Source organism: Hibiscus syriacus, unplaced genomic scaffold (assembly GCF_006381635.1).
Source record: "Hibiscus syriacus cultivar Baekdansim isolate YM2019G1 unplaced genomic scaffold, ASM638163v2 tig00111403_pilon, whole genome shotgun sequence".
Taxonomy (NCBI): Eukaryota; Viridiplantae; Streptophyta; class Magnoliopsida; order Malvales; family Malvaceae; genus Hibiscus; species Hibiscus syriacus.
In genome coordinates, this window is record NW_024063083.1 from 93,088 (window position 1) to 106,989 (window position 13,902).

At 34.1% G+C, this 13,902-nt stretch overlaps 1 pseudogene; it reads left to right on the top strand.

The window, feature by feature from the left end:
• The first annotated feature begins 2,141 nt into the window (after positions 1–2,141).
• On the top strand, positions 2,142–9,676 carry LOC120162702 (annotated as a pseudogene).
• The last annotated feature ends 4,226 nt before the right edge of the window (positions 9,677–13,902 follow it).

Consider the following 13,902-nt stretch of genomic DNA (forward strand, 5'->3'; position numbering starts at 1 on the left):
AAATAACTTAAAATATTATTTTAAGGGATAAAATTCAATTACATAATGTTAAATTTCTTAATTTTACAGAGATTTAAGATCTTTTGATGAGTGAAAAAACGATTTAGAATAACAATAAAAAAATATGAAAAATTATACTGAAAAATAATAATAAATTAATTTCAATCGTCTATTTTACTCATCAAACGATCTTAAATTTATATAAAATTAGGAAAAAAATTACATGAATAGATCTTAAACTTTATTTTAATGTTAACCGAACAAATCAATAGATGCTAATATTCTATGATTCACCTATTACGCGAAAGCATGTCCCACGTTAAATTTTAGTTTGTCTATATTTCTTCTTTAATCATTTGGATAACAATCAAATTATCTTCTACTCAAAGTTACAAATCAAAATTATTATTAATCTTTCCACCGGTGTAACTTTATCAGTTATATTTTTATTATATAAATATTTTTATAATTCTTTTATTTACATTTAAAATATCTCGAATTCCAAATTTGAATCAATTTACATTGAATCTGTGATATCGATAAACTAACACTCGTGTAACAACGTGTAGATCAAATGCGCTGTCCAATCCGTGAGAAATTACAAGAAAACCTTAATGAGCACGAGTAGGGATGGCAATGGGTCGGGTCGGGTCGGGTTTTTGGGTGATTCGACCCAACCCGAGAAGAAAGGGTTTTTCACCCGTGACCCGACCCGACCCATTGCCATCCCTACCCATTGCCGTCGGATTCGGGTTGAGTTGCCATCCCTAAACACGAGATGCACAAAACAATACAAGACGCTTCACAAGCATCATAATCTATTCCAAGTTTGAGGGTAAAATTACTTTAATGTGTTTGATTTTTTTTCACATATAACAGGTATGGACCATTTTTAAATTTTTTAATATTTTAGATTTTTTAATATTTTTATTAAATATTTATTTTCGTTTCTTCGAAAATTTTATAAATTTATATTATTTTTAAAATTTTAAGTTTTATAATGCATATAGTGTAAAATATATATTTTTTTCAAACAATATGTTAATTACAAATTCATAAAAGTTATTCGGATCATACGATGATTTTCGGAAAACATCTAAATAACATTACAACTATTAGAAATTTTATACATGTATCATAATATGTATAATTAACGATGCTCTAGAAGTTACCATGTGATCCAGACAACTTTCACGACTACTGTAGCAAACATTGTATTTAAAGAAATGATTTTTCATACATGATAAATTTTTAACATATTATTCAAATAATTTTATTCAATTTTGTGTTTGATAAATAAATATAATACTTTCTTTTTTGAATTAATCACTGATATATGATTTATTGACCGACTAATTCAGATCAGGTACTACAAAGGTAAGGATGAACCCTCCCAATCTAGTTTACTCCATTCACAAACGTCAGAGTTCGAATCTATGACATTACTTAAAGAACCTAGTGTCTCATCCCACTAGACCAACTGATCGTTGGTTGTAATACTCCCTTTTTTACTTTCATGATAATCATTTATATTTATTATTTTATTTTAAGACCTAATTTTAATAGTTATTTTTACTAATTTTTTAGAAGTAAAATGTTTAATACAATATTTAATAATATTAATGAATATATTTATGCTTTTTTATATATATGAAAATCAATAAAAGCAATTATTTTACCCCCAAAGGAATTAAAGAAATGAATATGAAATAGAAAATGAAAATAAATAACCAGAATATTTATTTTGACAAATAATAATATTTGTTTGAAGTTATAAGAATCAGATGAAAATATATTTTAAAACAAATTATATATTATAAAATAAAAATAAAATTTATATATAATTTACATAGAATAAGAATCGAAGTTCAACGTTTACCAGCACAGATATATGTCAAAGATATTAATTTACAGGAGATACTTATTTCACACAAATCCATGTCATTATATGTGAGTTATTACAGAAATCTGTTCATTAATTATTAAAATAAATGTATTAAATATTTGATTATTACGTAATTATTTGTTAGAAATCGTGTGGGTATGGAAGAGGAACATAAAACTGACAAAAGAAGGGAACTAATCTAAATCTTAATTTCCAAGTGGGTAGCTTAGTAGCAGTTGTCTCCTTATAAATAGCGATTTACAAATATCAAAGTACTTGGGGCAGAGGAGAAATACAAGGAAAATGGTAGTAAGTGAATCGTTGTTTTATGCCGTTGCGGTGGCGGCGCTAGTGTTGGGCAATACGTTAGCCGTGAGCAGCGCGAGTGAGAATAGTAAGGTGAAGATATGGCCAATGCCGGCGTCGGTGAGTTACGGCAACGCCCACCTTTACTTGGCCACCGATTTCGGGCTCTCCTCGAACTACAAGTCTCAAATACTCGAAGACGGATTCGATAGGATGCTTGCTGTCATCAAACTGGATCACGTTATCGATGCCAATTTCTCTGCTTTCAACCATTCATCTCTTCTCCAGGGTCTGCATATCGTGGTTTCCTCTCCAAACGAGCAGGTTCCTCTTTTACTCTCTCAATCTGTGTGTGTGTGTGTGTGGTTTTTTTAATTATTGTTCTCACTTTCCCCCAGAAAATGACAGAAAAAGAAAAAAGAAAGCTTTGAGATTGACATATGTTCAAAAGCAAAAAGAAAATCAAAGTCGTTTGGTTGTCCGGGGATGTGGAGTGTCGAAAATAAATATTTACACTTCATTCTAAAATTTCGGATAGAGAAGTTTAATGTGGAATTTCATTTGTGATTTGATTGCAGCTACAATACGGCACCGATGAGTCCTACAAATTAATGGTTCCATCGCCGGAAAAACCGGGTTATGCCCATCTTGAGGTACACCGCGCAAATCCTATTCCTTGATTAAATTATACATTTTTCTTGTTTAAGTATATTTGTATCCGATCTATTAATTAATTATTTTATATTGAATTTTGCGGAGACTAAGATTAAATTATACATTAAACTTTATTCTTGTCTTGAAATTTTAAAACTTTCATGATAGGACTCTAATTCTTCTTAGGTTGATCAATGTACATTAAAATTATTCTTTTAATTGAAATTTATATTTTAATTAAGAAAGGTAAATTTTTGACCGTATATTTATTCATATGTGCCTCTCTATCTATAGTGAACTTTGACTTATGTTTTGGCAAATAAAAAGAACTGAAATAAGCGTCAACCAAACCAACAAAGTTGTTTCCTTCAAAATCATTCATTATGCATGTTAAGTTGGGTGACCAATAATCTGAAAGTTTAAGCTGTCAAGAAATGCCTGCTTTTATATTATATTTTATTTTACTTCCATGTTCCAAGTAATGTAGTTGTTGAATTTTAGTTTGATCTTCTAAGGACTTTCATTGACCTACCTCACACAAATTTGAATTTTGTGGGATTGCTAGTTCATCAGTCCATATAAAATTACCTAACCTAACTTAAACTTATAGATCCAAAGATGGACCGAGGGGGGAGCGGTTGGAGGCGATCGCCCCTCCTAAAATTTTCAAATTCTCTTACATTTTAGAATTTTTTTTTATATTTTCTAATGATAATATGCACTCACCTCCTAAAATTTTATAAGTTTGCCCGTCTAACATAAAATCCTGGGTCTGCCCCTATAATAGACCGATTTCATGGTCTATTTTTGGAATATATATCCCTTTGAGTTCCTTTTCTTTCATTCTTCTTTCATTTTTCTTTCAAGAGTGGCAAATTGGAAAAAAATATACTGATGGATGTTGTCTGTTGGAGTTGGAGCAAAATTTCCTCACATTATATTATACTAGTTTATTCTGACTTGAACTGTTAATCTTATAACCAATTTATGTAGGCGAAGACAGTTTATGGTGCTTTACATGGGCTTCAGGTTTGTACCAGTATAATTCTTGTTTCCAAGTTGTCATTATACTTTATTGTAAATTACAAAATTCTTAGAATTTGTATCTTGTTGTACAATGGTGCAGACATTCAGCCAATTATGTTATTTTAGCATTACAAGGAGGGTCCTTGAAGTTCACATGTCACCATGGACTATTATTGATCAGCCAAGGTTTCCTTATCGAGGCCTCTTAATTGGTGAGGCTTTTAGCTTCTAAGACATGTAACGATGTTGGTTTCCTTTGAAAATACAATGTTTAGAGATCAATCTTTGACTTGCATTGAAAATTAGGGACTTCATGTTGCTATTGCTTTAGCTGTTAGGTATTATCAAAATATATTGTTTTATTGCCCATTTTGGCCATTCTACATTCTCAGTAACCAAAATGAAAGGGGGATTGACAGGTAAACTGCCAATGTTCATAGTTCTGAGAAAATTAAAAGATGATAGAATAATATTCTTATCTCTGTTTTCTGCCTTCTGTTTCAAAACAATGATAAAGACTTTTTGATATCATTGGTGCAGACACGTCTCGTCACTATTTACCAATGACAGTTATTAAGAAGGTCATTGATTCTATGTCCTATGCAAAGTTGGTAAGTAGTGTATTAATATTCTTTTCTCCTCATTGTTCTGACCTTGTGGATTGATATGTTTAATGCAACACCAGAAGACTTAGCCTATAAATGGCAACTCTTTCTTGCTTTCATACAGAATGTATTGCATTGGCACATTGTAGATACACAATCTTTTCCTTTGGAGATACCTTCATACCCTAAACTGTGGGATGGTGCTTATTCACCTTCAGAGCGATATTCAGCAGCCGATGCTGCTGAAGTTGTGAGGCATGTCGTTCTCCTTTTTTTCTTTCACATGTATTCAATGATAATTACTATTTTGAGTACTCCAATTCTTTCTGATCTGTTTACTTTTACTCTATGCAGTTATGCCCAAAAAAGAGGAATAAGTGTATTAGCCGAAATTGATGTTCCAGGACATGCTCTCTCATGGTACAATATGCTTTCTCCATTCTTATAGTAGTTAATTTTTTATTGTTATTAGTATCATGCATTCTTTTGCAAATTGCTATATTTTATGATAGATAAAGATGCTAATTTTTTGCCTGTCATGAATCTTATCTGGAAATTGCAGCTACTGCTCTTTAAGTTGATGATGGGAGTATCTGAGTGTATTTTTATATTTAGCGACTGAATTTTGTAAAAAGTAAAATTAAGCTTAATGATAATTAGTCACCTCTAGGCTGATACTTCTAACAATGATCATCTCAACATAGGTCTATTGGGGTTTAAGAAATTTCGGGGACAAATTGACAAAATTCTGGGCAATAGCTAAATTGCATTGTTTCTTCTTTTCTAGAAGAAAAAGATAGAAGGTTGTGGTGCAGCCTTAACATTGAAGGAGATTCTAAAACCAGGACATGCCGCATGAGAGAAAATTGTGTGCAATAACTGACTATCTATGTGGTTTTAAGGACCTAAATTATCATAACTAGGTCTTTCATGCTTAACTTATACAAAAATGCTCATTATAGTAAACACACAACAAGCACAGATATTAATGCAACTTGAAGTCAGGATGTGCGTCAAAAACTTTAGATGCAATTTATTCGCCTTTTCCTAAAATGTTTCTGAGGAACTGTGTTTTAATTCTTTAAGAGAAACGGTTATCCTTCTCTATGGCCATTAAAGGACTGTTTGCTAGCAGAAAGACCCAAATTATCATAAATAACCAGTCTTGCATATTTAATATATACTATAGTACCTGTGATCAAATGCACACAACAAATGCAGATAGATATTGCAGAATTGAACTCAAGATGCATGCATGCCGAAACTTATATGCTTTTGACCTTGTCCTAAATTTTTGAGTAAACACGCTATTAATTCTTTAGGGGGGTTGGGTATCCATCTTTATGGCCATCTAAGGACTGTCAACAGCCACTTGATGTCAGCAATGAATTTACTTCAAAGTAGTAGATGGAATTTTTCAGGTGATCTCCTTACCCCTTGATGTCATTATCTCTATCAAGAAATGACTGCAATTTTTTCTTTCCTTTATATAAAAAAATGAAAATGGAATTCTTGTTTCAGATTTCAGCAAGATCTTTAACTTCAAAGTAGTTCACTTGGGAGGTGATGAAGTTAATACAAGTAAGTTAAAACCATACCATCTTATATTCCTACTTGTATATTATTATAGATATATCATGTTGTAAAATATTAGGAAGAGAACGTTTTCTTTTATTTTATTCATCAACATTATGGGTATATATACAAGTATAAAAGTCATATAATATTTAAAGTAATATCCTACATTAACTATGTAATATCATACATTAAAAAAAATATATCAACCCAAATATTTAGTGACTCGTTCTGTTGCATGCACCAAACTCTCGTCTTTTAAGCATTTGTATTAGCATTGAAGCTGGTTCAGTGCTGATGATCCATTTATCCAAAACTCTCCAATAATATATGACATCAGGAATTTTATTTTCCCCTCAATCTCTCACTTGTCCAGTAATGCTCCCCAGAAGAGAAAAAGTGAAGAAGATGCAAAACAAATAAAGATGGTGAAATGAAGAGGGTTTTGTCATGGATGTTGTGGGTTTTCATATCTCAGGGATGTTTTCTATTTGAACTTTCTAAAGAACCTAACTTTTTTATGTAGGTTGATCGATATTGGCTTCTCTACCTTTACTGATTAACTTTAAAATTAACCGAAATTCTAAATTTATTTTAGCCTGCACTTGAAGTGTATCTCCTAAGAGGTAAAATAGTTTCCAAGGCTTCTTGTATTTGTAGAATGATCTCTGATTCATCGTATCAATATCAAACAAGTTGCCTCTAAAACATAGCTTATGAAAGAGGGCAAGAGTCACGTATTAATTAGACCTATTCAGTATTTCTAAACATTATTCTTCAGGATATGTTCTGTATAGTTTGGAGTTTAAGTTTATATATTATCAATCTGAGTTTAGTATTTGACCCAACCTCTTGATTTTCTAATTCAGCTTGTTGGACCACAACTCCTCATATAAGCAAATGGTAAGAAGTTTTTATATTTTGATTTGCTACACCATTGAATGAAAACGAATGTCTATTCGGTGTATTGGCTTATCCCTTGTTATGAACTTTATGGAAATGTCACAGGCCACTTGATTGAGTGAGACTAGAAATGCATGACCATGCTCGAATAAGTTGATATAAGATATCACAAATTATTTTGTTAATTATAGTCTACTCTAGATATCAAGAAACAATAGTTGGGCTATAAAAGTGTGACTAATCCAAGACTTGTGCCTATTCTAGATATAAAGGACAAAAGAATGCAATGCATAATAGGAAATATATCACAGGCCACTTGATTGAGTGAGACTAGAAATGCATGGCCATGCTCGAATAAGTTGATGTGAGATATCACAAATTATTTTGTTAATTATAGTCTGCTCTAGATATCAAGAAACAATAGATGGGCTATAAAAGTGTGACTAATGCAAGACTTGTGCCTATTCTAGATATACTATTGGCTTATCCCTTGTTATGAACTTTATGGAAATGTTACTATTGTTCTTTTTTAAATACCTTTCCTGCTTATTGTTATTCGGAGTAACAACCATGTCCTATTCTTAGAGAAGAGGAAGCATTAGTTTGTCGCCTAGGAAAGTTTACGATGACATTGATTGGTTGAAAGAGAAGCTTCTGTGTTCCCTTGCTTTTAGTGGGTTTTTATGAAACATTATCTTAGTTGCCTTCAGCTAGTTGGAAGAGATTTAGTTTGCTGTTCATATAAAATTATCTATTTCATCAATTTCCTTTGTCATTCCTTTGATGCTCTCAGCACCACTTAATACTGCCACTGCTGAAAATTACTTACTGTTCTGCTATTTCATGTAAACAGTACATGAACGTCATGCTTCTTTACTTGTTCTGTTCCTTTTGATCAACATGGTATGATATTATTGTGTTCCTGAAATCTATATCTACCACACCTCTTTACTTTCTTTCTGCTTGGTTTGCAGGTTAAAAGGCATCGTATGAATGAATCTCAAGCATATGAGTACTTTGTCTTGCGAGCACAAAATATAGCTTTATCCCATGGATATGAAATTGTTAACTGGTATTCATCTTATACAAGAGCTATTTAGTCAAACAACAATATTATACATCCTATTCACATAAGAGTATCACAGGGAGGAGACTTTCAATGACTTTGGCAGTAAATTGAGCCGGAAGACTGTCGTTCACAATTGGTACCTCCTATTCTCTGTCACTCAAACCTAGAAAATTTATGCATTATGTTATTCTGTAGGCATGATGCTCTGCTTCCTTTTGCAAAGCGAGCTTTTTTCCTCCTCTGTTGCGGGGAAGTAACCTATAATTCTACACTTGAATATTAAAGTAGGTTAAGGGCTGCGAAGGTGTTGAAAACAAAATACCCTCCTAAATTTAGAATATATTCTAATGGAATTTATCACTTCATAATTCATAATTTAGAATAGCAAGTATTATTCTTACTCTTAAAGGACATGAAAAAAGATAAATTGTAATGTCTACCTTTCTAGTCATTAAAGTTCTATTGCCTTGTTTGCAAGGACAGGGTCTTTGAAAACATAATCTTTAGGTGTGATCCCAATCCCCATCCCTTGACATTAAAAAGGTTCAAGCATATGGTAGAGCCTTTGTGCTGGTATTCTTAGAAACTGCTGTTTAGAAAGATGGATTGAATCTGCAGTTCTATTACAGTTTTAATTGAAGTCTGTTGAATGTTTTTTCTTAGGCTAAAGACCATAATGTCAGCTTGGATCTAGAGATCTAGAAATGTTCTTGCAAACTATTATTAGTCTGATCAGGTTCTGAAAATGTTGGTGATAAAATTTTATATTCCTTATATATACTGTCTGAGTTCACTCAATGCTGTATCTATTGCCTGATTCATGATTTTATGTGGTTGAACTCCTGCTTAAGATTTCTTTGGCAGGCTTGGTGGTGGTGTCGCTCAACGAGTGGTTGAATCTGGATTAAGGTGTATTGTAAGCAACCAGACAATGGTACTTGGACCACTTGGACACCCCATGGCAGGAATTCTACATAAATGAGCCGCTCACAAATATTACAAACTCAAAGCAACAGAAATTAGTTATTGGAGGGGAGGTATGCATGTGGGGTGAAACCGTTGATGGTTCCGATATTGAACAAACCATATGGCCGCGTGCAGCGGCAGCTGCAGGTATTTAATATATATATTAATATTAGATTCATGCATATTATGGTGTTCTTGTTATATAAAAAGTACTAATATCAAAAAGTACTGAAGTTGGAATTATTAGGTCATAACCTCGAGCTCCCATATACGACATGAAAGTAAAATCACGGAACACATTCATCCTACTATTTTTGTTTGTCCATAAACAGGTTGTGAAGTTTACTAGATTAGAGAAATGCATGGTATTAATACTATGTAACATTAAGGTTTACATGAATAAACTGTGTTTCAACCTCACTGATGGCAATATTCTCTTGATATTGAGTTTTCATCCCATTAATCACATTCTTCTTTCTCCTTCGGATTTCAATCTTAATTGCAGAGCGACTATGGACACCCTATGACAAGCTGGCTAACAATCCAAGAGAAGTAACTGGGAGATTGGCAAACTTTAGGTGTTTACTGAATCAAAGAGGAGTTGCTGCTGCTCCATTAGCCGGAAGTGGCCGCGCCGCTCCATTAGATCCAGGTTCTTGCTATACGCAATAATTTGTTGAATCACTTCTGGTGATGATTTCCAAGTCATTTAAACCATTTTTATACCTCTTACATAATAGATGCTTCTAGTAAAAGGCTATATAATTTCATCAACACATCAGATTGCAAGTGCTGTTTTCTTATATGCCCATTGAACCTTGGGTGGAGCGGAAAAGGATTTAATATATCAAGTTTTCACTTAACACCAATTCCCTGGATAACCCCTACTCCATTTCCTTCACAAACCATGTTTAATATAATATTTTATATTTTTAAACTAAATTTGATATTTTTCACTTTTTATTTTTACAATTATATATATAATCATTGAATTTTTTAATCTAGTTAATAATTTTAAAATTTTATATTTGTATATAAACATACTTCAACACACACATATATGAACATTTAATTTCTAATTTTAAATAAAATATACTTCAATTACATGGTAGAAGTATATCTATATATAAATATAAAACCAGATCAAATTGATATAATGTGTAAGTAATGATGATCAAATGTGATATTATCTTAATTTAATTTATTGAAGGATTAAATTTATTGTATTATTAATAATTAAAATTAGGACCAAGTCGATATAATGTAAAGTAATGAGAATCAAATATGATATTATCCCAATTAAATTTATTGCATTATTTCTAATTAAAATTATGATCAAATGCATTATTATTTTATTTTGATTAAATTGACATAATGTATAATGTATAAGTAGTGAGGACTAGGGCTGTAAATGAGACGAGACAGATCACGAGCTACTCGAGATCGACTCGGTCAAGGCTCGATTAATACTCGATCGAATGGACTCGACTCGAGTTCTTAACGAGTCGAAACGAGTTACTTGATACTCGACTCGAAAAGCTCGTGAACAACTCGAAAATATAATATATTAAGATTTTATCTTTAAAAAAAGCAAATTATTAATAATATATTATTTATGTGTTGATTTTTTGTTTTAAAATACAATAAGGTTTCATGTATTTAAGGTTTAGTTTCAAGTATGAGGCTTCATTCAAGTTAAGTTTAATTTTTTTTCTTCATTTTGAGTCTTTTTGAGCTTTTACGAGCTTCAGTTCATGAGTTCGAATCGAGCTTGAAAATTTTAAGCTCGCGAGTTTTCGAGTCGAGCTCTATTTCAGAGTTTTCGAGTCAAGTCGAACTCAGCAATACTCGAGCTCGACTCGGCTCGTTTACACCCTAGTGAGGACTAAATGTATTATTATACAAATTTGTTTAAATGTTATGTGAACAATTCTATTAACAATTCGATCACTTAGTTAATAAAAATTTTAATTCATTGATCAAAATAAAACTCGATGACTAAATAACGCACGAGATGAATGACCAGTTACTTAGAGATTACACAATATAAGAAATGACAGCAGCTGTGAAGTTGATGAGCCCTTTAAAAGCCTCGGGAGAAGATGGGCTGGGTGCTTTGTTCTATAAAAAATTCTAGCATATCCTTGGTGCAGAGGTGGCAGATTGTTGTATTGACCTCATCCATGGCCGATTGGATTTTAGAGAGATTAACCATGCTCACATAGTCCTTATCCCAAAAATTGAAAATCCATGCAAACTCAGTCACTTTCGGCCCATAAGTCTTTGCAACGTTCTAGCAAATTGTCACAAAAATGCTAGTTCTCCGACTCCAGCACTGCTTACATCTATGTATCGATGAAGCACAGAGTGCTTTTGTTCCTGGAAGGTTAATTACGAATAATATTATTACTGCACATGAGTTGCTGCAGTCGTAACGAACAAAACAGAAGGTTGGTGGGGATTTTTCGTTTTGAAGTTAGACATGAGCAAGGCTTACGATAGAGTGGAATAAATTTTATATAGTCGATAATGCTTCGAATGGGTTTTCCCCCACAGTGGGTGGAGATTATAAAGCGATGTGTGTGCACGGTTTCTTATTCGGTTATTATGAATGGGTTGGCAGGACAATACTTCGAACCACAGTGTGGACTCAGACAGAGAGATCCTCTAAGCCCTTATCTTTTCCTAATCTGCAGTGAAGGGTTATCAACTTTACTTTGGCAAGCAGAAGATAATGGAACCTTGAAAGGGGTACAAATCAACAGATAGCGCCAACAATCTCACCTCTCCTTTTTGCAGATGATTGCTTAATTTTTGGAGAGGCTAAAGCTTCAGTGGCACTCCATCTTAAGTCCCTATTAGGAGTGTATGAGGAAAGCTCGGGTCAAGCAATTAACTTTGATAAGTCGGGGTTTTTCTTTTGTTCGAATGTAATTGACGAAAATCGAAGTGATGTTAGACGTATACTGGAAGTTGGAAGTTCATCTAACCCGGAGAAGTACCTAGGGTTACCGGCGATAGTTGGAAGGAACAAGACAGGTGCCTTTTCGTACTTTAGAGATAAATTCCATTTCCGAATTCATAATTGGTGTAACCGAGTACTGTCCCAAGGCGGTAGGAGGTGTTCATCAAATCTGTCTTACAGGTTATTCCCCTCTATGCCATGAATGTCTTTATACTCCCATAAAGTCTTTGCTCAGAGTTAGAAGGAATTATGGCTAGATTCTGGTGGTAAAAATCAGAGAAAAAAAAGGGAAATTCATTGGTGTTCTTGGAATGCGTTATGTGAGTTAAAGGAGGCAGAAGGCTTGGGCTTCAGGAACTTCGCAAAGTTCAACATAGCTTTGCTAGTGAAACAAGGATGGCGGCTAATCACTAACCCATCATCTCTAGTAAGTCGAATACTCAGTGCAAAGTACTATCACGATGGAAACTTTATGAACTCCAGACTGGGTTCTCGGCCATCGTATATTTGGCGAAGTTCTGGAGTGCGAAAGGGTTACTTGAGAAAGGTACACGCTAGAAGGTGGGGACTGGGAATTCCATATCAATATGGAACGTTTGGTTGCCTGGAGCTAGGCCGCACCAGATTGCCTCCCTGTAGATGGATCGGTACAACACATTTTTGATCTCATTGATGCGAATTCAAGACAATGGAGGGAGGAGTTAATTTCTGCTGTTTTCTCAGAGGAAGAAGCTGAGGCAATCTTAATAATCCCATTATCGAGTTTTGCATAGGAAGATTGCCGAGTGTGGTTAAAAAACGGGTTTATATAGCGTAAGGAGTGGATACATGTTACTCCCAGGTTTCAAAAGTTTTCTTTAACAGATTGTGGGGAAGTGCTTGCCAAAGGAAAATAAAGCTCCAGGTTTGAAATTTTTTCACAACTTTGTTCCTACAAAACAGAACCTCTATGTTAAAAGACTTGTTAATGAGCCGTTCTGCCAGCATTGCACCAATACTGTCGAATCAATTACGCATGTATTAAGGGACTGTGTATTAGCTACTGCAGTTTGGAGGGGATTAGAAATCCAATAGCCACCTCAGATTAATTTACTTGATTTTAGAGGCTGGTTTGAGTGGATTATTTCTCATTATCCTATAGACAACCCCGACTATCCTTGTGTGTGTGGGCATTGTGGTATGCTCGAAACAAACAGTATCATGAGCGCTCGGGGGAAGTAATTACCTTTATACATGGCCAATGTATGGATTTCGTCACTACAAATGCCCGATTACAACCACCTCCGATGAATAGCCCTGTAGGTGGAAGGCTCCACAATCACCCTCGGTGAAAGTCAATTTCGATGCCCGTTTTATGCAAGGACAACATGTAGCTTGGTCAGGAATAATCATTCGAAACAGTGAAGGCAAATTAATTGGGGCATGTAGGCGAGTTTCACACAGGGTTACCTCGGCGTTTGCTGCTGTCCAGGCGTTGCAGTTCGCAGCTTATCTGGGTTTTAGAGTAGTGATTGTTGAAGGTGATTCCAAGATTGTGATCGTCAAGCTCTCAGGTGGTGGAAGAGATTCCTCCGAAATAAGCGCCTTCATTTGGGCGCACGATGTAGGGCTGCCATCTTCCATGCATGTCGCTTCAACTTTACCCCCCGATCAGGAAATGAAGCAGCCCATCGTCTGGCTGCTGATGAAAGCTTGGGTCTGCTAGATCGCTACTGGTTTGAAGAATGTCCTCGGTGTGTTGAAGAGCAAGTGGAGGAAGATTTGGGATTCATTGATCCTCCGTAGATTGGGTGTTTCCCCTAAGACGAACAGGTGTTGAAGGCTCTACAGATCTGTTTTCTTTCTCTGCCATTTCCTAATCGTTTTTTTCTCAATGTTGCAGGGGAGAAGAAAGACCGAAAAATTGCAATTTTCATGATATATCACCGTACACGCTTTTTTTTTATTA